The sequence below is a fragment of the Podarcis filfolensis genome, assembly GCF_964270895.1.
Source record: "Podarcis filfolensis genome assembly, chromosome: 1".
Classification (NCBI taxonomy): domain Eukaryota; kingdom Metazoa; phylum Chordata; class Lepidosauria; order Squamata; family Lacertidae; genus Podarcis; species Podarcis filfolensis.
This window is the reverse complement of record NC_139604.1, coordinates 94416337-94441060: the sequence shown is the minus strand read 5'-3', so window position 1 is coordinate 94441060 and position 24724 is coordinate 94416337. Positions and strand designations below refer to the sequence as shown.

The 24724-nt window shown below is 45.2% G+C and overlaps 3 long non-coding RNA genes across 3 annotated transcripts in view; 2 read left to right on the top strand and 1 right to left on the bottom strand.

The window, feature by feature from the left end:
• The window catches only part of LOC310766617, a 246290-nt gene that overhangs the window by 180664 nt on the left and 40902 nt on the right, over positions 1 to 24724 (bottom strand). The gene's annotated exons all lie outside the window — the stretch shown is intronic.
• On the top strand, positions 2155 to 2443 carry LOC310767107. Its single transcript, XR_014550617.1, has 2 exons — positions 2155 to 2243; positions 2286 to 2443. It is a non-coding gene; the product is annotated as an uncharacterized lncRNA (long non-coding RNA).
• Positions 23096 to 23993, top strand: LOC310767025. The gene is made up of 3 exons (XR_014550584.1): positions 23096 to 23285; positions 23396 to 23483; positions 23601 to 23993. It is a non-coding gene; the product is annotated as an uncharacterized lncRNA (long non-coding RNA).

Below are 24724 nucleotides of genomic sequence, written 5' to 3'. Positions count from 1 at the left end.
TCACAAGATGCACCTTCATAATTACTGTGTTGGGAGGATGGGGCCACAGGGAGTTGACAAGAGAATGCCAACCTTATTTAATGCTTTTAGATTTATGGCTGGACTGGTGCAAGAACCTGTCGTTAGGCCTTGGGCCTGGATTCGAACGCTTGCTGCAGCAGGGAGGGGTAATTTGCAAAATTCTCTCTCTGTAAAAAGGAATTACCTTTCCCATAACTGGGGGCCTAGTTTGTAATTTAAATTACCAGGATCTTTAACTTAATTGTGTAGGAGCCAGATATACCACCAGCTTTGTGATTTTTTTGCCCTGTTACACTTTGCAGGCAGCACTTAGGCCCTATAGGCTGGCAGCACTTCCAAGCAGTTTCTGATGATTCTCATTATTGCAAGTACAGTGGTACCTCGGGTTACAGACGCTTCAGGTTACGCGATTTCAGGTTGCACACTGCTCCGAACCTGGAAGTACCAGAACGGGTTACTTCCAGGTTTCGGCGCATGCGCAGAAGCACTAAATCGCGCTTTGCACATGCGCAGATGCGGCACTGCGGGTTGCGAATGTGCCTCCTGCACGGATCACGTTCGCAACACGAGGTTCCATTGTACAGCATGAGACTCTTAATATCAGGGTCTTGGGTTCGAGTCCTACGTTGGGCAAAAGATTCCCGCCTTGCAGGGGGTTGGACTAGAAGACCCTTCCAACACTACAATTCTATATGATGAAGAATTTTTCACCAGCTTACCAGCAGATTGGTGGTCATTGTTACCCCCCGAGGCTTGCTCCACGGAACAGAGCAACTTGCATCAAACCGAATGTGTGTGTACTTTGCAGGCAGTGGCAGCTCAAGCCCATTGAGACAGGGCAGAAGGTAAAGAGGACAACATTAGATGGAGCCAGATGCAGTGGCTGGCAGAGCCAACTAATTCAGCTGGACAGCTGAGGGACAGGTAGTAGCTCTCCTTTCCCTACTCCCTGCCCTTGTTGCAGGATCACGCTTGCTCTCAGGGGCATCAGTGTGCCTCCTGCACCCTGCGGCTCACTGACAATGGCCGGCGCTACCCCTTTCTGAGGAATTGCTGTGCTGAAAGATTAGGAAGAGGGCTTCACTTCAGCATAAAGGAGCTAACAGCTGTGAAGAGAAGACAAAAACATCCTTGAGCAAAGCAGACAATATTGTGCGGGGTGGAAAGAGGAGTGGGGATTACCGTTCGCAGAGCTGCGATCCCTCTTTCTTGCACCTGCTGCTTGCTGAAAGGCTAATGCTGGGGCCCAGTTGTCAGCTGCAATGAAAAAGCCTCTAGTCCAAGAAAAAGGCAGGCAGGCCATCCACGCAGACAGGGCCAAGAGCAGAGGGGAGGGAGAGGAAATGCAACATGTGGAGGCAAGAGGCTGGCGGGCGAGGTGCCCGGTTGCCTCAAATCTCCATCCGCACTTAAGCACCAGGTAGGTGGAACATTGCTGCAATGGGATAGGTGTAGCAAGAGGCGGGCGGTGAAGATTGGCAGATTGCACTCAGATTTGCAGGCGAGGTGCTTTGCAAGCTAGCTGCTTAACCTAAACTTAATGGTAGAAAAATAAAGCTTAAGTGGCTAAGGGACTCTGGGTGCTTACAAATGGGTTTATATTGTGGGATCGGCGCTTCACCTCTAGGCATGGGTTTTTCTATATTTGCACAACTTTGCCGTGGCATCAAGATGACAGCCTGCATTTTCCCCATTTAATCCCTTTCCAGGTAAAATCCCGTAAATTAAACTCCATTTGCGTTCTCTCGACAGGTCGCTTTCAATATTAAGCCCCCAACTGGAAGCATTCTCTGCCCATGAATCAGGATGTTTCTAGTTCAGATCCTTCCTCAGCCATAAACTTGCTAGCAAAAGTACAGGTAATCATGTGGGTCCATTGACAGGCAGGAATTAAAATGCCACACAGTACAGGAAACACCTTCAATGGGGCCAGCTGAAATGTCACAGAGTAGTGAGACTGTCTCTCTCTGCCTCACCTTGTCTGCCAAAGTGGAGTAATACAGAACTACTGCATCATTCCATGTTGCCTTATGGCTAGGATGATTTAAGGATTACAAGATAATGCAAGGGAAGGTGTTTGAACAGAAGTGCTATACAAATGCGAATATGACAATTTAGTAATTCCATTTCATTGTTCAGGTGTGATGCTAAAGTTGTTGACTGCAAGATGAATGAGGTTATTTCTGTTAGTCCCATGGCTGCGTATCAGTGCAAAGAAGCAAGTTGATTTGTTGTACATGCAACTGGCTTCTTGCCAAAACTAGGTTCTGAAAGTCAGGCCTCAAAAGTATTGCTCCTTTTATTATGAGTTGGATTGAAATGATTGTTATGAAGTCCTTGTTCATTATGTTGTAAGGTTCCCCGTGGTCATTTTTGTGAATGGCGGTATATAAATATCCTAGTAAATGTTTTTTAAATGACATTTTCAAAAATGCACATTGTACTCCTAGAATCAATTAGTGCAGCAGCCACAATCGGAGTGGACAACTTTATGTAAAAAATGAAGAATCTTTCTGATGCAATCCAGTTGCTGAGAATGTTCATTGTTATGTACATCTCATCTACATATTTATATTCTCTGCTTGAGGTGGCTTATAGAACACCTGAAAGGAAGCTCATTTTGATGTATTTCATAATAGTTTATACACTAAAGCTATCCATGAAAATCCCAATTTCAAGGTTCACTGCTAATAAAACTACATTTCCTTTCACTGTTAATAAATTTAGGACAAGCAGATTGTCTGTTTCTGCAAATTCCCACTTGGTTCCCATTAATCCTCTTTGGGGGGGAATTATTAATATCTACAATAGGACAATGCATTTTCTGCTGCAGCATGAAAAACATGAACAAGGAACCAAGATTAATTGGGTTAGTGTGTTTGTCAACTCATAATTTCATTTACAAACATAAGCATGCACTTGCTCCTCCCCCCACCCCTCCTGAAATTATGGTTATGTACACAACGCCAACTTAAAATCCAGCCAGGTCCTTCTGTTTCTCAATTCAGATCAAAGCTGGTTTGGGTAGATATGAATCAAGATGCCGTATTTCATAAGAAACAACAAGGTAGATAAGAGTATATGGATTGTAGCTTAAGATAATGTGTGCACCACTTCCTACGCAAGCAGTATGAGCACACTGGACCCAGATCAAACGAGACTATGTGCACAGCCTATATTGCTATATAATTGTGTATCCTCTGTGAAGATCAGTGGGCATTTAAAGCAGCTTATAAAAGGTAATCTATGATCATTAGTGAGTTGTTGACCTGGGATTATTGCAGTACAAAGCGATACTGGTAATTTTAAATAGCATCCTCTCATCAACATTAAAGAATTTGGAATTAGCAAGTGAGATCTGCAACAAAGTGTTGCAGAGTACAATATCTTTACCTCCTTGCAAAATTGCTCTTGGCCAGGGTGACAGGACAGAATAATCCTCTCCTGCAAAATATTCCATCTCACCTTTTCAATTTTACCCGACACTTTAATGTTTAATGTTTCTGAGCCCGGCCTTGGCTGGGGAGGGCGGGGTATAAATAAAAAAATATTATTATTATTATTATTATTATTATTATTATTATTATTATTATTAATGTCATGTGGCTACTAAACACGTTTATTCTTCAGTGGACTGGTTTTTTTACTCTCTTAGAAGGGTTTGGTAAAGACTTTTTGTACTCCTGCAAATATTGGTGTTCCCTGAGCTGCTGCCCCCTGCTTGTTTCTTAGTGGTCCCATTTTGGCTATACATCCATCACTACCCAACCAGTTGACTTTTGCTGTTAGCAGTGCTGGGAACTTGTTTCATCTGCAGAACCTTTTTGAGGCAGGGCTTGAACACAACACGCTCCGTCCCTATTTTGATGGGATGTTTTTTGTTGGGTTTTTTTTTAAAAAACCACCTTAGGAGAATAGTATATGAATGGCAGTGCCAGCCACCAACCTAGATGGCTTTAAAAGAGGATTAGACAAATTCATGGAGGAGAGGGCTATTGATGGCTAGTAGCCATGTTGTTTATGCTCTGCCTCCACTGTCAGCAGCAGTAATGCTTCTGAACACCAGTTGCTGGAAATTACAGGAGGGGTGTGGGCTCTTAGACACAAGAGTCCTGCTTGGCGACCTGAGATTCATCAAAGCAATTACTTTCAAAAAGGCTCCAAGCCAGTGCACCCAGCACTCCTCAGTTCAACCTACACACACATTGCTGGGAGAAGCAGGTATAGCTTCCAGCTGTCCAAGATAAGGCAGCTTGCTCATTGCCCCGGCTGACCCCACAAAAGCTTCCTAAAACCCAGAAACTCAGACCAACACTCCCTGTGCGTCTCAGACAGCCCCCTTATAAGTTACTGAGAGTGTAAAGGCAGATCACACTCCTGACTCTCTCCCGGATCTCAGAAGAGCGCCTGCCCTCTTACGACTCTGATTCTAACCTTTCAGTAGCATGAATTCTAAGCACCTAGGTATGTGAGGGTTCTAAAACCCTGAGGTTGGCAATTACACACAATTCACTAGTCAAATCAGGGAACTTTATTTTTAAAGAGAGGGAAAGCAGGCAGGTCGAAACAGAATCCGTTTGACTTCCAAAACGTTCAGAAACCAAATTGCGGCTTCTGATTGGTTGCAGGAAGCTCCTGCAGCCAACCAGAAGTCGCGGAAGCCCCATTGGATGTTCAGCTTCCAAAAACAGTTCTCAAACCGGAACAGTCACTTCCGGGTTTGCGACGTTCGGGAGCCAAAACATTCGGGAACTAAGCTGTTCGAAAACCAAGGTACAACTGTAAATAAGAGCAGTGAACTGATCCTAGCTTAGCCACTACAATATAGTTCTAACTGACTTACAAGTAGGCAGCAAGGAAGTTCCACTTCCCCAAAAGTCCAGTCTGGATTCCTGATGGTGGGATGGAACAATTATGCAAAGGCAGCTCAGCTTTTCAAAGTCTCCTCTGCTGGAGAAGTGGCCCCTGGCTCTTACTGACCAGTGAGATCCAGAGCCATTTGGCCCCACTGGTCCCCTTTCCCAGACAAGCATCTTGAGTACCCCTTTGTGACTGACTGGCTTAGAGAAATAGTGGGGCAGATCAGGGCCTTTCTTCACACATCTATTGCATGTATGAGCATCTGAGTTCTTATGTACGACATTTTCTCTTGGACAGATATCTAAACAAACAAGAAGTTACTCTTAAAATCCCACACACAGCTGAGTCGACATCCTGATTATAGTTTGTTGCCAGCAGTTGACAAACATGGTATGCCCATAAGGTTCACGAGAGCCTGATGAAGGTTTGGCTTTTTGCAAGAAAGTTGTCCGGCCAGCTAAGCCAGTAATAGTTTTGTGTTTGGCAGCCTACATAACTTCTCAGTACTTTCCAAAAACCTTTAGATGCAAAATTGCATTTTCCTGTTGCAGTGAAATGTTCTGTGATCCTCAGCAAACAGCAACATGGGTACATTTCCCAGATGATGTTGGACTACAAATCCCATCATCCCTGACCAGTGGTTATGCTTGCTGTGGTTATGCTTGCTGTAGTGCCAGTGTGGTGTAGTGGTTAAGAGCGATGGACTCGTAATGTGGGGAACCGGGTTCGATTCCCCGCTCCTCCACATGCAGCTGCTGGGTGACCTTGGGCCAGTCACACTTCTTTGAAGTCTCTCAGCCCCACTCACCTCACAGAGTGTTCATTGTGGGGGAGGAAGGGAAAGGAGAATGTTAGCCGCTTTGAGACTCCTTAAAAAGGGAGTGAAAGGCGGGATATCAAATCCAAACTCTTCTTCTTCTAATGGGAATGGCAGCTCTCAAAATGTTCTGGTTACCCTGGCTTTACTGCTGGAAACATCTGTGTAACTGCAGCAAACAATATTACTTCATAAAGTGAGAAGCAGCCCAATGCCCCACCCTCTCCAATAACCCCTTGCATGACACACGTGATCTACATAGTGGTTCAAAGAGACAGGAGCTTGCAGCTGAACATGTGGTCTGCCAGGGATCAGCACAGCTGGGACCCTGCTGGGGCCCACAGCTCAGGAGACCCACTGCTGATCCCCAGTGTTTCTGGGTCCTGCTTGCTCTCGTTATTGCATGTTTGCCTTCAGTGCAGTGTTGTACTCGGAATCTGGAGGGAGGCCAAGCAGAGATGACAGTGGCAAGGAGAAGGGCCTAATAAAAGTGTAATGACCAAGGGGCCCAAAAAATCTGGAGCCAACACTTTTGACAGTAGATGCTTGCGATGCTGGGATTGTGTCAATGACTTGACATGCAGGATGGGGCTGCCTAGGTCAGAAATTGTGTCTGTGTCTGTTTCTGACTGAGAGAGGGATTTCCCAGTCAGCTGAACCACAGCTATGTATTTCAGATATTTGTGTCTTGATAATATTGAACCAAAGCGAGCAGTCACATTAAAAGCTGCTTTCCCACATGAAATGTACCTCTAATTGTGTTAACCAAAGCTCTGACAGCCGAAACGCATTTGTTGAACTGGATGCAACACAGTTCAGGTCCCTGTGGGAAACCTGCAAGCGGGACCTGAGAGCAGCAGCACTCTATCTCCCTGCGGGTTCCAGCAACTGAGATTCAGAGGCGCACGACCTCCAGCAGTGGTCCATCCGGCACAGTGCAGGCTCCACTGACTGGCAGCAGCTCTGCAGGGTTTGGGACTGAAATATTTCCCCTGGCTTGCTTGGCCTTGTTGCAGATTGAGCCTCAGACCTTCCGCAAGTAAGCCATGGGTCTTGCTGCTCAGAGAGAGCCCTTGTCAGAAACATGTTAGGCCACCCTAGGAAAAGGGTCATACATAGTTCTGTGACAGAGCACCTGCTTGGCATGCAGAAGGCGCGGGGTTTAATCCCAGACGTTTCCAGGTAGGGCTGAGAGAGGCTCCTTGGAGAACCACTGCCGGTCAGTGCCGACAACACCGAGCTAGATGGGCCCGGTGGCTTGACTCCTGTTCGCCTAGGAAACTGACCGGGAGAGGCGCGACCCACACAGAGCTGCCGCCCCCGCCGCTTCTTGGGGTCCCGCCGATTCTCATTCCACGCATCTCTTTTCTCGCGTCGCGGCGGCAGACTTCGGAAATGACTGACGCGGATGATAGACGTCGTCTGAATAGGCGGGCGGCCCTCATGTGGCGCGGGGCTGCGCTCACAACAGGAACGAACTCCGCCGTCTTAGAATGGCGAGCTGCAGGGATAGGGAAGGCAAGAAGCCCGCCTGAGCGGCCCGAGAAGCGCGGCGCCTGGAGAAAGGGACGGGGGGTGGGGTGGGGGAGGTCTCCGCCTTCTCCTCAGCGGAGCAGCGGGAGCTCATTTTCCGGGCTTTTGCTCCCGGCCGGCGGCTCCTGCGCCCGCAGCTGGGAAGTGAATGGCGCGGGCCTGGAAGCTGCCGGAGCGCGCAGCTGGCAACCAGCCGAGCCCCGTCGGAAGCCGCTCCCCTCCGGGCGAGCAGCGTGCCTCCTGCTGGGCGGCCGCCGCGGGGCGCCTTGGAGGAAGGCAGCCCTCCCGCGCGCTCGTTCCCGCCGCTCGCTGTAATCTACCTGACACAGCGGGAGCAGGAGGGGGAGAAGCCGGGAGAGCACCAGGGAGGCAACCAGGGGCGGGCGGGCTGCCGCACACTCGCCGGCTGGGGAAGTGGTGGGGGGCGCGGGCGGGGGGGGGCGCAATTGCTCGCGCGCTCTGTGGAGGCGGCCCCCTCGAAGGAGGCGCGGTGGGCGCCGCTTCCGCAGCTGGGGGGCGGGCGCAGGAGCAGCGCCCCTTGCGCGCCAGCAGGCAGCAGCAGAGGGTCAGCCTGGGAGCGGCGCGCGCCACGACCTCGGCCAGGGCGAGGCTGGACTCCGAAGAGCCGCACGGGCGCGTGGCGGAGCACGCGGGGGAGGCGAGGGGAGGCCGCGTGCCGGAACGGCGCCCCTAGTGGTGAAGGGCGCTTAGTGGTCAGGAGGCGGCCTCGCTCCCGCTCCCACGTTCCTTGTGCAATAGTTCTCTGTACGCGCAGGCAAACCTACTTCGTTAGATGAAAGTAGTTACGCAAGGGGACCGTCGCGTGATGGCACCGGGTTTAAGGCGTTAGGCAACCTCGATCGCTGCGGTGTTTTAACGAGCTGGGTAAATGGAGTAACGAGCTGGTTAATCAAGAAGCAGATATAAATAATAATAATAATAAAAGAAATTGTAAGTACTTATAAAAACGGCACCATCTCAAGAAGGGCAATGCCCGCTTCTCTCTCTCCCCGAAGGGAGTGTCTCTAAGATTATGGCTACTGCAGCACATCATCTAAAGGCAAAAGAGGCATTTGCATAGCGCTTTTGTTCATTTGATTTTCTGCAGATTTAATGAATAGGCTGGTAAGTAACTGAAATTCATATGATTGGGAACTATTCACGTCTCTTTGGTCGGCTGTAAGTTATCAAGATTCGCAGTGCCACACAATGTCTTCTGTATGTTACAGTCCACCACACACAGCTTTTTTGGGCTTCCTGCACATTTTAAAATGACCTGGTTTGGTTTGCACTGATAGAGTTACTGGAAACATAAGACCCCTCTGCTCAATGGGCTTACTCTCTCAAGTTGGTGTGCACAGCATTATAGCCTAAAGAACATGGTTGGCATCCCTCTGCCTCGAGAGACAATGGAGTGCCCTTCTGGGGGCAAAGACAAACCTCTGTGTTAGCAGCAAAGGGAGTTCCCCAGGGTGCAAGCCTGAGCAGTGTGTATGGAGGTCCTGGGCTGCCCAGATGACAATGCCACACTCTCAGCCTTGCTGATGTGGTCCAAAGGAAAGCAGAGCAATTTGTTTGGCACTTGCTTGGCTTCAGGAGTTGTTGGACGGAGGCATAAAGGATGCCATCCACCTGTCTTAGGGACTCCACTTTAGATTTGTGTAGAATCCCGATGATATCCCACTTTGCAGGAGAGGTTTGGGATCAGAGTTTTCCTTCTGGATGGGCTGCCTTCCCAGGTTGACAAGCCGCATCTGCCCCTTACTTCCCTCTACACTGCAGCATGTGCAGAAACCGCCTTCTTGACCGTTGGACCCACTATTTGTCTCATCTGCTCAATCTGCTGGAGCCTGTCTTTGCATGCAGGGGAAGTCCCTAACTCACTTCAGTCCCTAACTTCAGACCCATCAGCTTCCCTCACCTGGTTTAGCCAGCCAATCGAGGTCCTTTCCAGGGTGTGGCTGCTGTCACATGCTGACAGCTTCTAGGAGCCACAGGTGAGAGCTGAGCACAGGATGGGAACCAAAGGTGGACAAACTACCCCAGGAGGAGCACAGTGTGTACCCCAGCAGAGGTACTACACCTCCCCTAACACACCATACACCCCCTAAAGAACATAACCTATTCTGTTTAGTAATATATAGAGAGAGAGAGAGATAAAGGGACCCCTGACAGTTAAGTCCAGTTGTGAACGACTCTGGGGTTGCAGCGCTCATCTCGCTTTACAGGCCGAGGGAGCCGGAGTTTGTCTGCTCCGCAGACAGTTTTTCCGGATCATGTGGCCAGCATGACTAAGCTGCTTCTGGCACAACAGAACACCGACACCAGAGCAGCGCATGGAAACACCGTTTAACTTCCTGCCGGAGCAGTACCTATTAATTTACTTGCATTTTTGGGCGTGCTTTTGAACTGCTAGGTTGGCAGGAGCTGGGACCGAGTAATGGGAGCTCACTCCGTCGTGGAGTCAAACCGCCGACCTTTTGATCAGCAAGCCCAAGGTTTAGACCACAGCGCCACTCTTTTGCATCAGTGCTGTCTCTTGACATATTTGTGCATTAAGCCCAGTTTCTGTTTAAAAATAAAATAAAATGGTGTTATAACATGGCATGCCTTTAAAAAGAATGTTGTGTGTCTAAATTAGCCACACACCCTGTAATATAAAGAAGTATACATACACCACACACCATTTCAAAATGGAATAGAGATTTTGAATGGGTTTGCACTGTAGGGGCATCTCTACCTTCTCATGTGCGTGATAGCATTTGGCCCAGACATTGGTAAGTGCTGATATGACTCTTCCCTCCCATTGCTGAGGCCCAGAACATGCCCTGTCCCGTTTCCCACAAATCCCATTGCACAACAGAAATGAAGCTCTAAACCACAAGGCCCTTCCTGGGTGGTTACGGTCATCTAGCCTGGAGCCTCCACAAAACTGCCTGAGGCCTGCAACCATTCCCTAGAAACTCTCTTGCCTGTCATGTCTCATTGCTCATTCAGCAGAGCTTCTGCTCTGAGGCTGCACCTCCCAAGAGTTGTGGCACTGCAGCTAATGGGAGCCTCTGTGCCACTGGGCACCTACCTGCTTCCCCACAGGCATTGCCTCTAACGTGGAACTGTGTGACAGAAGCCCAGCTGGTAGTATGGAAAGGCCGTTTCCTCCTTGGCCCATCCTATCCACTTGACTTGTTGCCTCTTACAGGGCAGCTAATAGAATGAAATCCCAATTTGAGTGTCTCTGGGCTATTTCACTGACTTATTTTCTCCTGCGGCAAAAGCGCCTCGCAGGCTGCCGCTGTCCATTTCTGCTGCTTAATCTTTAATGAAGATGTTCCGCGTCTTCTGTCTGTCGGCTCCTCCTCTGTCTCTGTTTCCCTGATGCAAAAATATTCTAATGAATGAGCTGGCGAGTCCTTTTTTCCTGGCAACAAAGAAAGTGTCATGTCATCTGTGTTCAAGGCTCCAGAGCGGCTAAATGTTTTCCTCTTAAGCAAGGCCACTTCCCTTCTGCAGTCATGTGCTCACCCTTCCAGCTACAACGATCTCAGAGAATTGTGGCGAGTTCACGGGTGAGGTCTCTTTAAAGTTGTATCGGCGCATTGGTTTTCCTATTGGCTGCCTGCTTTGTGAATAGCTTATTGTATGGTTTTCAAATGCAGCTCCCAGGAGGAAGTTTGGATGTGGCGGAGGTGGGAAGTATTGGGGTGCAGAAGCAAGAGAAGAAAGGGAAGGAGGGGGAACAAGAATGTGTGGAAGCAGAAAGGCTAGCAGTGGGACACAATAGGTGTGGGCCCCTTGCTTACTGAGCTCCTTTACTAGAAGAAGAAGAAGAAGAAGAAGAAGAAGAAGAAGAAGAAGAAGAAGAAGAAGGGTGGTAGTAGTAGTAGTAGTTTGGATTTGATAGCCTGCTTTATCACTACCCTAAGGAGTCTCAAAGCGGCCAACATTCTCCTTTCCCTTCCTCCCCCACAACAAACACTCTGTGAGGTGGGTGGGGCTGAGAGACTACAGATCCCTGCTCTTTTTCTATACCACAAAATTGTAGAATTGCAGAATTATAGAGTTGGAAGGGACCCAAAGGATCATCTAGTCCAACTACCTGCAATGCATGAATCCCAACCAAATCATCCATGATCAAAGGTTCGGAAACCTCACTCAAAGGCAGAGGGAGCCGTGTCAGGCTCCATCCGCAGGGCTCCCTCTGCTTTCACCAGCTGGAGGAGGCGGGCAAGCTGCCTCATTCTCCCAGGAGAAGGAGGCAGCCCGCTCGCCCCCCACTTGCCCAAAGATGGAGTGAGCCCCCAACCCGCCTCTGGCTTGCATGAGCCGGAGGCAGGGTTGGGGCTCTTTTGAACTTCTGCATTCAGGGGCGGGCAGTCCCTGAACAGAGAAGCTTAAATGAGCTGCCTGCTTGCATGGGCAACCAAGGGAGGAACAAGCTACATTGGCCCTGGCCAATGTAGCTTGTTCTGCCCTTAGTGGTATTAGGGTCCAAGCAGGATGGCGGTTTCACCCGGCAGTATATTGTGGGTGAAACTGCCACTGCTCCTGAGTCCCTCTCTCTCCAGCTCATGGCTGCTGCTTGTTTCTCCCTCGTGTGCTAGGGGCAAAGGGATTCAGGAGCGGCGGCGGTTTCACCCACAATATACCGCTGAGTGAAGCAGCCATCCTGCTTAGACCCTCATACCTGTATTGATACATCGTCCAGGCCTAGTTGAAGCCTAATAGGAATGCTTTGAAGTTCCTCAAAACTTTGGACAATGTGGTAGGTAAGCACCACCTCAGATATTTAGAATATCTAAAAGTGAAATGAAGAGAGCAGATTTTGTCCACTGTTGGTGAAACTGTCCTGAGGTAAAAAGTACTGTATGAAATTGCATCCAATATTTTGAAGTTCCAGCAACTCCCAGTTTACGCGGGGGTTATGTTCCAAGGCACTACACGTGTATATTTGAGACACCATTGAAAAAGCCTGCAAACACCCACTCACCCCACCCCTTTTTGTGGCATTTTTGTGATGTTTTCGGGTCACTTCAGGGTTCAGCGCGATGCAGGCCTGTTCAGTTATGCATATACTGTACCAGACGTACCTAAAGTGATCACTGCCAATATTTGAAACAGTTAGACACATATGTATACTAATTTATCTTAAGGACATGATTCCTGAGGACAGAGAGAAATTATTATACCATGTGATTTTAGAAGCAAGAATTTTGCATGAAAAAATATTGGGAAAAGAAAGAATTCCCACATCTGAGGGAATGGTTTATAAGACTTTGGGATCTGGCAGCTTTGACTGCTTTCCCCTCTCAGGCTGCATTCTGGCCCCAGGCCTGAGGTTCCCCACCCCCTGGGCTAGATGAACAGTCTGACTCAGTATAATAAAGCAGCTTCATATTATTTGTGGAACAGCCACAGGGTGAACATTCTAACAGTGACGGGAGAGAAGCATCTGCAAAGGCAGAGTGGCTGCACGGAAAAAAGGGCCCTAAGTCCAGCAGCTCCCTGGCCTCCATCTCCTGCAATAGCTCCATAAGGAGCTCCATAAGGAAGCTCCTGCAGCCAATCGGAAGTTGCAGAAGCCCCGTAGGACGTTCGGTTTCCAAAGAATGTTTGCAAACTGGAACACAAACCAGGTATGCGGCGTTCAGGAGCCAAAATATCCAAGTACCAAGGCGTTTGGGATCCAAGGAACGACTGTATTGCATCTCCAACATCAGGAAAAATGGACATGTTAAACTGGTGCAGAAGGTCTTAATGGCACAGGGCTTATGACTGATTTCCCCGCCCCCAACAACTCACCCCACAAAAAGGGAGCATCCCTTTAAGCCAGTGGTAGCCAACCTGATGCCCTCCAGATCTTTTGGACTACAGCTCTTTTGAGGCTTGGCCAATGAGAGCTTTCATCCCAATGCAAACAACTGCCATGGGCCAGGAGTCAGCTTCACCTGCTGAACAGCAGCCTGAAGTGCAGGGAGGTGGGATGACTCCACCTGCAGCTGATCAACCTTCAAGAGCAGAGGGAGAAGGCACTGAAGAGAACCAGCTGGCTCTGGCCTTCTGAAACACAGCTCTCAGCAACAGTCAGATGCTGGAAACAACACCTGTAGTTCCTGACGCTACCTTGCTGCTTCCTGCTCTCCATCTGGACCCTTGGGTCTGTGATCATCTGGATTCCCTGACCTCTGGACTGTCTGTATGTGGATTCTGTTCTCATGCAAGTGTTCCTCAAAGACAGCCGCTGCCTGCTTGGCAACGGGACTCAGATGGGGCTATGACAACAAAAGCCTTGGGGGAGCCAAATCCAGAACAGGGACTTGGCTGGGGCAATGGGCTAAGTCACCTCTACCCTTTGCCATGGTTCTGCTAGAGATCCATCAACACTCCTCACAGCAGCTATTAGATATTTCTTTTTGCTGGGGTGGGGAATGCAGAAAAAGTAATAATGGAATAATTAATTGCATGGTTGTCATGTCTGATTTGACCCTAAATGGCTCAAACTTCTAAGTAATGTAGATCCTTTTTGGAAATACTGTCCTTGGCTTATTTCCTTTCCCAAGGCTGTGAGCACTCTGCTCTTTCCCCTTTTATTGTGACTCCACTAGACTCCCCCGCCCCCGTATCTCCTGCTACTGTTTTGTTTCTTTCTATATACAAACAGAGCTCTGTGGTTTTCAGCATGAGGTAAATGTTTGCCTAGGCTCAAGATCTGTGCTGAGATGGGTTGGAACGATCATTTTGGCTAGGCCCACCCCTTTTAGCCTCTGTGGTTTTCGGGACAGGGTGTTTGTTTGTGTGGCGCTGGTGGTATGATGAACTATATTTCTGCCCCACTACATTACTTGTTCTTGTTGCTTCAGAGAGGACGCAAAGTAGCTGCTTTTGCAAGTATAAACATCCGCTTTTGACCATTTATAAGCTGTAAGAGGGAAAGAGAAGAACACATGGTTCCAAGAATGTGGAGTGTGAGGAGAAGCCTCTTTCAATATGAAGCAAGGGTATGCAAAAGCCTGCAAGGAAAATGAAGCAGATTAAGTTCACTGTTCCTGAAATTTAAGGATAGGGCAGGGAGAAAGTAGAACAGAAGATTAGGCTTAATCATAGCTGTCAACTTTTCCCTTTTTTTGCGAGGAATCCTATTTGGAATAAGGGAATTTCCCTTTAAAAAGGGGGAAAGTTGACAGCTATGGGCTTAATGCTCTCCAAATTTAATAATACAGTAAAAGGTGGAAGGAGAATGTTGGTACAGAGCTGTTTATCATCCCTGGGACCATTTTCAATCTTTTTTTAATTTAATTTTATTTTTTTTAAGCATTCACAAAATAGCAGGGGCTTTTGCAAGGGGCAGCACTTTCACTCAGCACTCTCCAGGAAATGCTCCCTGAAAATTCATTCCGCACAATAGTCACAATTGTAATAGACTTGCTAGCTTATGGGGAGGGGAGATACACCATGTTTTCTCGCTGACAAAATACTGCAGCTCGAAAGTGGAGGAAACAGAACTGTTCCATAACAGAAGAGAACCTAGAATTGGTGTCAGTGACTGTAGGCCCTTGGGCTAAATGCAATCTCTCCAGGTTTTCTGCAGTTCACAGTTACCAACCTAAAGGCAAAAAGTATGAAGGATGTGTCATTTGTGGCAAAAGTCACTTTAAGATTTAGGGTAGAGGTGTGGAACCTGTGGCTCTCCAGATATCATTGAACTAGAACTCCTATCATCCCTGACTATTGGTCATGCTTGTGGCTGTTGATGGGAGTTCTAGTCCAACAACATAATGAGAAGCCATGGGTTCCCCAGTCCTGATTTATGGAATGAGGCACTGGCCTGCCACCCTTGACACTGGTGCAGAGATGGGCAGTGACTGAGCATTGCCATTGATTTCACTGCAGCGACAATGATGCCATCTCTTTGGTCCATGTTCTGCATGTGAAAGAAATAAGCTAAGCAGGGGGAAAGGTAGGTGACAATGACATGCATGATTAAAGGTAACCTCACACTTTTATTTTGGAAACCTATCCAAAACTCTCTTATGGCTAACCAAAACTGTTAGCAAGGTCTTGAACTCACGATAACAGCTCAGATGGGTAAATATGAGAGGGAAAAGTGGCTCGGTATTGAAGTCATAATGTCTACATTGGCCAAAAGTTCATTTTTGCAGCATAGCCTTAAAAGGGATGTGGTATCATGAGGAACGCCAGCACTTCAGAATTTGCTACTAGTAAGGAAGCGGTATTAAATTAGAGCATGCTTAGGAAGACATGCAAGTTGAAATATGAAAATGTTACTTCCTCTGAGCCATAAAGCACAGTCGGCTCTCTCTCGAAATATATGAATGCATCATCACAACATTGCAGAAGCTCTCACAGAGCACTTTCCCCAGCAGTCTTGCAGGCAAGGAGGTTAACCTACCACAAGGAGGACAGATGGATCACACATTCCTTTCCCTGAAGTATGTTCACCCTGCCAATAGTAGATTAGGTATGCTACAAAATGAGTGTGAAGGCGCCAGTCCACTAATGACTATAATTAATTGGGGTTAATTCATTCACCTTCATTAATCAATTACCATTATACGCTAGACAATTAAATGACTAAAATAACACTCTGATAATTGGGGACCTTGGGATGAAGGATGGGTAAATAATAATAATAATAATAATAATAATAATAATAATAATAATAATAATAAATAGAAGATTGGGACTGGCTCTCAAATTGAAGTTAATAGTTAAGGTTTAAAATACATATACACAAACACACATTTGCTCTGGTCTTTCAGTTTCAATCCCTTCCCTGTGTTTGCCTGTTAAGATGTCGGGTCAGAGAAGTTCTGCTGAAATCTAGGAAATGTCAGGTCAGGGATGTCAATCCATCCTTTGAACAGGATCGAGCATCTTATCAGCGTTTAACAAATCAATTAATTACAGTTTGTTCTGTACTCAGGAGACTTGAAAGTTCTCTGCAATTTGTATTATTTTCCACCAGGCATAAATCTACCAGCTGGATGCTGAGATTCCTACATATTAAAGACTCGGGCTACAGTGATGAGGGCATGTTGCTCTGCAAAATGTAAATTGCTGACTTTGAAAATCCTTGCCTAACTGTAGAGACAGGAGGGTTGACTAAATGCAAAGATAATTGCTTTCTGTTAAAATAAGAGAATAGCATAGCTCTTCCAGTTCCTCTCTCAACACCCACCTATTTTTCCACAGTAACAATGTTTGAAATGCACGATTGTTGCAAGCATTGTTTCCATGTGTGAACGGGATACTGAAATTAAAAGTAGTAATTTTCAAGCCAAATATTTTTATCTGATATAACTGCTCCCCATAACAAGTATATCCCAGCATAGTTAACGATCAATAATTAGTTCTTGGAAGCATGAAAAAGTGTGCAGATTCCCTTGAATCAACACAGTACTTGCCAGTCCTGTGCCTGTGAGGCAGACTGAAGCAGCTGCCTTGGGTAGCAGAATCCCATGGGGTGGTGCCCCATGGATGCCCAACCTGTCCCTACCACAGCTGGCAGAGTCACGCAGTGGCGGCTTCCCATGAGATCTCAGTGAGATCTTGTGAGAGTTCCATGATATCTCACTGGAAGCTGTCACAGTCACATGACCCTGGTAAGCGAAACTTCAGCGGGGAGGTAGCGGAGGGCAACCAGGGATGGGACATTCCCATTTCTCCTCAGGTGGCGAAATAGGGTGGGTCACCCCTGCTACTTGCAGACTGTGCCTTCTAGTAGCAGAAGAACCTCAGAGATTTGAAGTGATCAGACAATGCCTTGTTGTCTCACCTACTCAGTTTTCTGCTTCTTCCAATTTGCCTTCCCAAGTTAGAGCCATGCCAGCCTCGCAGCTAGAGCACTGAAGCTTGGCTTTCATCACATCCTTGTCCCATCTCTGTGCACTTGATTTTCTAGCCCCCTGCTCCGTACAAACACCCTGATAGATCTCTTTAGGGTTGCAGACAGCTAACCAGAGAATAGCAGACCTAGTTTACTCCTACGCCTTTGTAGATATTGGCCTGACAAACCTAGACAGCACCTTAAAAAGCAGAGACATCACCTTGCCAACAAAGGCCCGTATAGTAAAAGCTATGGTTTTCCCAGTAGTGATGTATGGAAGTGAGAGCTGGACCATAAAAAAGGCTGATCGCCGAAGAATTGATGCTTTTGAATTATGGTGTTGGAGTCCCATGGACTGCAAGAAGATCAAACCTCTCCATTCTTAAGGAAATCAGCCCTGAGTGCTCACTGGAAGGACAGATGCTGAAGCTGAGGCTCCAATACTTTGGCCACCTCATGAGAAGAGAAGACTGTGGTGATGTTTGTTTTCGTGTGTGAGTGGGGTGGGTGGGTGTTTTGGATCAGGTCAGCCATATTGATTTGTATGCTGTTGGTGGATTATTGTCATTGTCTTGCTGAGCTGTGTATGTGATAAAGGGGAGCCATACCGGGGTAAATGCGTCTTCTTCTGTTTGTCCCCGGGTCAGTTTCAGTTTATTGGTTGATTTTTCTAGTAGGGCTGTTTCCCATACTATTGGGTACCATTGGTCCATGCTTACTCCTGACAGGTCTCTCCAGTGTCTGGTTATGGTGTTTCTGGCTGCTAAACAACCACACTCTAGGCCAACCTCAACCTCTCTCACCACCAAAGGAACACAAGTGAACAGCAGAGAACTTGCACAAGTAACACTGACACCAAACCCTACATACATTAAGCAAAATAGAAACACCCCCCCGACCCCCCATCTCCCCCCCCCTTTTCTTCCTAATGTCTCAACAAATGAAACTGATTTGTAAAAATGTTACATGGAAAAAATACAAGAGACATTACACATACTTCTGTAAATCAAGAAAATATTTAACAAATAATAATAATAATAATGAGAAGAGAAGACTCCCTGGAAAAGACCCTGGTGTTGGGAAAGATTGAGGGCACAAGGAGAAGGGGACGACAGAGGACGAGGTGATTGGATAGTGTTCTCGAAGCTACCAGCATGAGTTTGACCAAACTGCGGGAGGCAGTGGAAGACAGGAGTGCCTGGCGTGCTCTGGTCCATGGGGTCATGGAAGAGTCAGACACGACTAAACGACTAAACTACAAAAAGCTTCTCACAGTAGACAAATAAGCATTATAACTGCTGATATCAGCCGATCAACCTGCTGTTGAAGGCACAGGAGCAGAAGCTGGTAAAAAAAGAGAAGCAGCTGGCAATCCTAGCCAGTGCTGGTGCCAGGCTATTTTGCACTCTAGGCAAGGCCCCAGGTTTGCAAAGGCTGCTGTAGCACAAAGCTCTGAGTTTGAAATGTAGATATTCTATGCTGGATGTTTGCAAATCTGGATCTTCTCCTCCTGTCAAGCACTCTACTTGCGGCTTGGCTGGCAATAACAGCACACAAAGTAGTAACAGGGGACATAGGTGAGAGAAAGGGAAAAAGAGATTCCCCCCCCCCCCGCTCCAGCTGCCAAATTATGACGAAAGAAAATATTACCAGCTACCCCTCCCCCCGTTTCTCAGTCCTGCTAACCAAAAGCAAGCAGAAGAAAACGTGAGGTTCTAAGTCAGCACTCAGCATTAAAATTCAAATGTTTTACACAAAGTTAATATTTTGTCTTTTTCACCCCCTAGCAGCGCTTTTTGCGTAATTCATTACATACTATTAACACTACTCCTTGTTTTAAAGTGTAGTTTGCTACAAGCCACAGGCCCTGGGTGATAAAGAACACAGTGCAGATTTGTAAACAGCCCCAAACGTGATCATCTCCAGGACAGCTTTCCCCAAGCTGGTGCCCTCCAGGTATGCTGAACTGTAGCTCCCACATTGGCTGGGGCTGATGGAAACTGTAGTCCAAAACATCTGGAGAGCACCGGGTTAGAGAAGACTGTCTAAGAGCAGAACGATGACAACATCATCATCATAAGAACTGCTTTCGTGAATCAGATCTATCTAATCCAGCCCTCTCCCTCCAACAACAGCCAGAGAGATGCCCTTGGGTGTGATTCACACAGGAGGCAATAAATTTGTTTTTATCACAGTGGGAAGCAAGCAGCAATAATTACAATTCTATTATTTGCCTCCCACTTTTGTTATGCAAAGCCAGAGAGACGCCGACATATTACACAATGGGATTAATTTTCTGTATGACTATCAGATACAGGGCTTGTGGTGTAGTGGTTAAAGACATGGGAAACATGGGTTTGAATCCCACCTCAGCCATGCATTCCACAGGTTCATACTGGACTGGTAATCACCACTCATTTTTACCTACGTCATAAGAGTGTTGCAAGAATAAATGGAGGTTGCTCCATGTATAGCTGCTCTTGAGTTGCTTGGAGGAAGACTGGGCTACTAACATAATGATAATGATGCTGCTGACATCACACAGAGCCCTCTCTACCAGTTAAATTTCTATGGTCTGTCTTTGCCTATCAGAATTCAGCTCTGTGGTCTTAGCCCCTTCTCATGCTAACTAGGAAGAATACGCATTGCTAGGTTGGGCTGCGAAATCTCCCACACTACCTTGTTGGAGAGTTGATTGGGGCATGCTGCTTATTAGGAGTAAAGCAACGGTAAAGCTTGCAGTAAGTTATCGGAATCCGTGGGGATCGAATAGACAGAAAAGCAACCTATTCATCCCTTACTGATTCCTTCTCTTTTAGTAACGTTACCTGTTCGTAAAGTAGATCACCAACTCTCAGGCTTTACTTCCTTCTTGCTTCTTTTCCGAGTTAGTCGGAGTATGAGCTAACATGTGTCAGTGTTACCTTCACATCTATTTGCAATGACTTTGTTTGCCTTGAGTAATAAATCTTTTAAGTTTTATCTATCCTTTCAACCAGAATCTTTCTGCACATTGCTGCAATATATCCATCAAACTCCAATGCTACAAATGGCTACCAGATCACTGCAGTGACAGAAGTTTTGGGTTTCTCCATTGTCTTCTACGTGATGCCATCGCTTACACCATTCTAACGAGAGGAAGCCACAATGGGAGCTAAAAGGGAAAAGGGAAATCAGGCTGCAAAGAAAATGAACTGTCAGCATAGCACTTTTGTATGTCTACAATCAGAACATCTTTCTCCTTTATTATTAACTTCTCATACTCTTAAGATTAAACCCTAGCATTAAATTAAGTCCAGGACTCTAACCCCTGATGAACGTGTTAAGGGCCTTGATCTGCAATCCTTTATATTCAGATAAAAGTCTTGCTTGTTTCGTTTTTAAAATTATATTTTATTGATTTTCCATACATTCATGCCACATTACAACTTCTATTAAATTTTCCATTTTTGACTTCCTTCGGCCTCTCTGCCAATCATCTGAATTCTAACTTCTTTAATTACACATTTCCAAATTTTGCTATTGCCTTTATGCCTACCCCCCACTTCTATTTTACCTTTTTACAATATTTCTTGTGTTGTTACAGAGCTTCTTTAAATGCCACTAGCGTTATTCCATTATCACTTATACATTCCCAGTACTCAACTAATTTTCCCCAGTCCTCGATGAACTTTTGATCTTGTAGATATCTGATCTTCCCAGTCAATTTATCAAGTTCTGCATAGTCCATCAGGTTCATTCTCCACTCCTCCAACGTTGGTATTTGTTCCTGTTTCCATTTCTGGGCCAGTAATATTCTTGCTGCTGTTACTGCATATTGGAAAAGTTTATGATCCTTTCTATTTATTTCATTACCGACAATTCCTAAGAGAAAGGCCTCTGGTTTCTTAACAAATGTATATTTCAACATTTTTTTCAGTTCATTATATATCAACTCCCAGAACATTTTTTTCAGTTCATTATATATCAACTCCTTTTCACTTTCTTACATTCCCACCACATATGATAAAATGTACCATCTTTTTCTTTACACTTCCAACACTTCTTACATGTTTTGTACATTTTTGCAAGTTTTACTGGTGTAATATACCATCTATATATCATTTTCATAACATTTTCCTTTAATGCAGTACATGCAGTAAATTTAATACTTTCATTCCATAGTTTTATCCAGTCATTAAATTGTATATTATAACCAATATCTCTGGCCCATTTTATCATGACTGATTTAACTTCTTCATCCTTTGTATGCAATTCCAACAATATCTTATACATTTTGGATAGGATTTTATATTCATTATTTATTATTTCTATTTGAAATTTAGAATCTTTCTCTGCATATCCATATTCTTTAAGATCTTTTTTAAACATTTCATTTATTTGAAAATAATGCAACCAGTCATATACCGACTCTTTCACTTCTTCATAAGGTTTCATTTTCCATTTCCCCCCTTCTTTAACAATCAAATTTCCATATGTAATCCAATTCTTTCTCATATTAATTTTTTTAACACTCATAACCTCTAAAGGAGACAACCAGTGTGGAGTTTTTACTTCAAGTAGGTTTTTATACCTATCCCATATTTCTATCAGTGATCTTCGGAAAATGTAGTTCTCAAAGCCTTTATGGATTTTCTTCTTTTCAGCCCATAGATACGCGTGCCATCCAAATCTGTTATCAAATCCTTCTAAGTCTAACAACTCTGTATTTTCTAATTTTATCCATTCCTTTAACCAACAGAGACATGAGGCTTCATAGTACAATTTCAAGTCTGGCAAGGCGAAGCCTCCTCTTTCTTTCACATCAGTTAGTAACTTAAACTGAATTCTTGGCTTCTTACCCTGCCAGATATACCTTGAAATCACTCTTTGCCATTCTTTGAAAACCCCAGTCCCCTTGATTATTGGAATCATTTGATATAAAAATAATAACTTTGGCAGCACGCTCATCTTTATCGTTGAGATCCTTCCCCAAAACGACAATTTCATTCGTCCCCACACTTCCAGATCTTTCTTTATCCCATTCCACACTGGTATGTAATTATTCTGATATAAGTCTATATTCTTGGGGGTTATCCAAATACCCAAATATTTCACTTTTTTCACCACCTCTATACCTACTTGTTGTTGTATAGTTTCTATCTTGTCTGGATCCATATTCTTAGCAATTATTTTGGTCTTTTTCTTGTTCAATATAAATCCTGCCACTTGGCCAAATCTCTCCACCTCCATAAGTATGTTTTTCATACTTTCCGAAGGCTCTTCCACCTTCAGTCTTGCTTGTTTCAATGGGTTTTACTGCCAGATAAGTGGACATAGGATTTTAGCCTAAATTAATGAATAAAGGGCTGTAGCTCAGTAGCAGAGCACAGGCTTTGCAGGCAGAAATTCAGTCCTTAGCATCTCCAGGTAGGACAGGGGTGAGACCTTTCCCTGGGGCCCTGGAGAATCACAGCCAGTCAGTATATAATACTGGGCTAGAAGATGGAACTGTTGTCTGACAAAAGGTGCTTCCAGATGGGGTTTAAATACTACAAATAAATTGTTGAGACATCAAATAGGTTGTTGACAACAGGTTTATTTTAAAAGACTTTTTGCTGGATTAAATGAGAAGAAAATGTGAGCTAGCATTTTCAGAACGCCGTGTAGATGCAGTGAAAAACTTCCATGATGAGCATTGTTCCCACAATAAACACCTGCCTGGAAACACCCTGAGACACACTGTGAGGCACTCTCCCTATGTTCATAGCTCAGTTTTGACTAGCTTGTGGTTTAGTACATAGAGGCAAGATGCAACACAATTAAGCAAATGCTCTTTGGATACAGTACATTGGCACAAATAACAGCCATTCTATCATTGCTGAGCTTTATTCCCTTCCCTGTTGCATCAGATGTTCTTTCTGAATATTTACTTCCTCCTGGGTAACCCAGCTTCTCTTTGTGGCAGCACCTGTAGTGAAGTCATAATTCTCTTTTTGCAACATCACAGTCTGTTGCCATGGGAATGCATGTAATGTAATGTTATAAATTCAGCAGTAGAGCTTCATTCTTGGGAGCGGGTAGGAGCAGAAACTCTGGAGCAGGAAGACCCCTCATTTAAAAATAACAGGCTTTGATAGATAGCCAGAGAAGTCACACAGGCAATGACTGAGCTCCTCTCTAATTAGGATCTACGTAAGAATTGTTCTGAATGTGGAGATGCCTTTTATAGTAAGTGCTGATTATGCAGGAGGGCGGGAATGCCTGTTGGGGAGGTTATAGACTCGCACTTCAGACTGGAGTCTATTACAATTTTTTAATGGCATGCTTTCCATTTCCAGCTTTTGTTTCCAGTTCTCTAATTGCACATTAATATTAATCGCTGCTCTCTGAACATTCAAGGGGAAATAAGGAAATTCACTAACTAAGGTAAATCCACTCCAAAATGCCCAGTCACTTCATTGTTATTAATCATGTATACAGCACAAGAATTCTACAGAGTGCTTTAGAATCCTTATCTCATTCATTCTAACTCTGATATGACAGGAGTGCTCCACTGTGCATTTCTCATGAGAGATTAAAAAGAGCGAAGAAATTCTCGGAGGCTGACAAGGAAACTCTCTGCCCAGTCATTCACAAGCGAAGGCACTGCAGAAAAAGAAAGCACACACGGGATCCAGGAGCAAAGGCAGATTTTTGGCTATATGGAAGCATCTCTCCTGATCACAATTTAGTCCTGTTTTAAAAGGGGTCTGAGGACAAAGTCATTTTATGTATTTTACAGTGCAATCCACTGTATGTCAACTGAGAAGTAAATTGCACTCAGCTGAATTATTCTTACTCATTGTGTATAGGATGGTCAGCCAGATATGGCTATTTCAGTTCTGGTGTTTTACTGTAATAGGAAATCAAAACAGTAAAGACAGCATTTCTTTCTGATTTGTTTGTTTTATGTTGCCTCACACTTTAATACCTCAAAAAAGCACCCACAATGAAGTTTGGGTGATATGCAAAATTCAATTAAAATTACTCAATCAAACAATTAACTGGTTAAAAGGAAGGTGATTAATCAACTTAGGGAAAAGATAATAAAATGTACATTCAGACATAGGAGAACATAAACACAAAATAGAATACCAAGTTGTGCTTGGTTCAAAAACTTTTATGTTTTTGAAAGTGGTGTCACCGAAAACCAGACATGTGGTTGAGATCCCTGTAGCCATGAGAATGCTTAAATACCATGGAGTTTCGCTGGAGAACAAAGTACCAAACCAGTTATTGCATTTCTCTGGGGTAAGCAGTACTGGGTTTTGTGTTTTCTACACTATTTAGCAGACTCACATAGGGAGGCATTTAAAAGTTATTGCAGCTCTATAAGAGCCCTGGACATGTGGCGGTAGCCAAAGACATGAGCATATGAAGCAGCCTTTGGATAAAACGCTGACTTCAGAAAATTCCAGAAATCCAAGTTAAATCCTTTTTAGAGTTTGTAGTTAGCAATTCAGTAGCAGGCAGGTGTTGTTTCTCTCAGAGTCACTTTACACACTGCAACATTCCTAGACAGAATACACATCTGCGTAGAAATCACCATGTTTCATGCCAGCAAACTGGCTCTACAGATGAGAGATGTCATAAACATGTAGTATAGTACTTTCCTTTTATATATCACC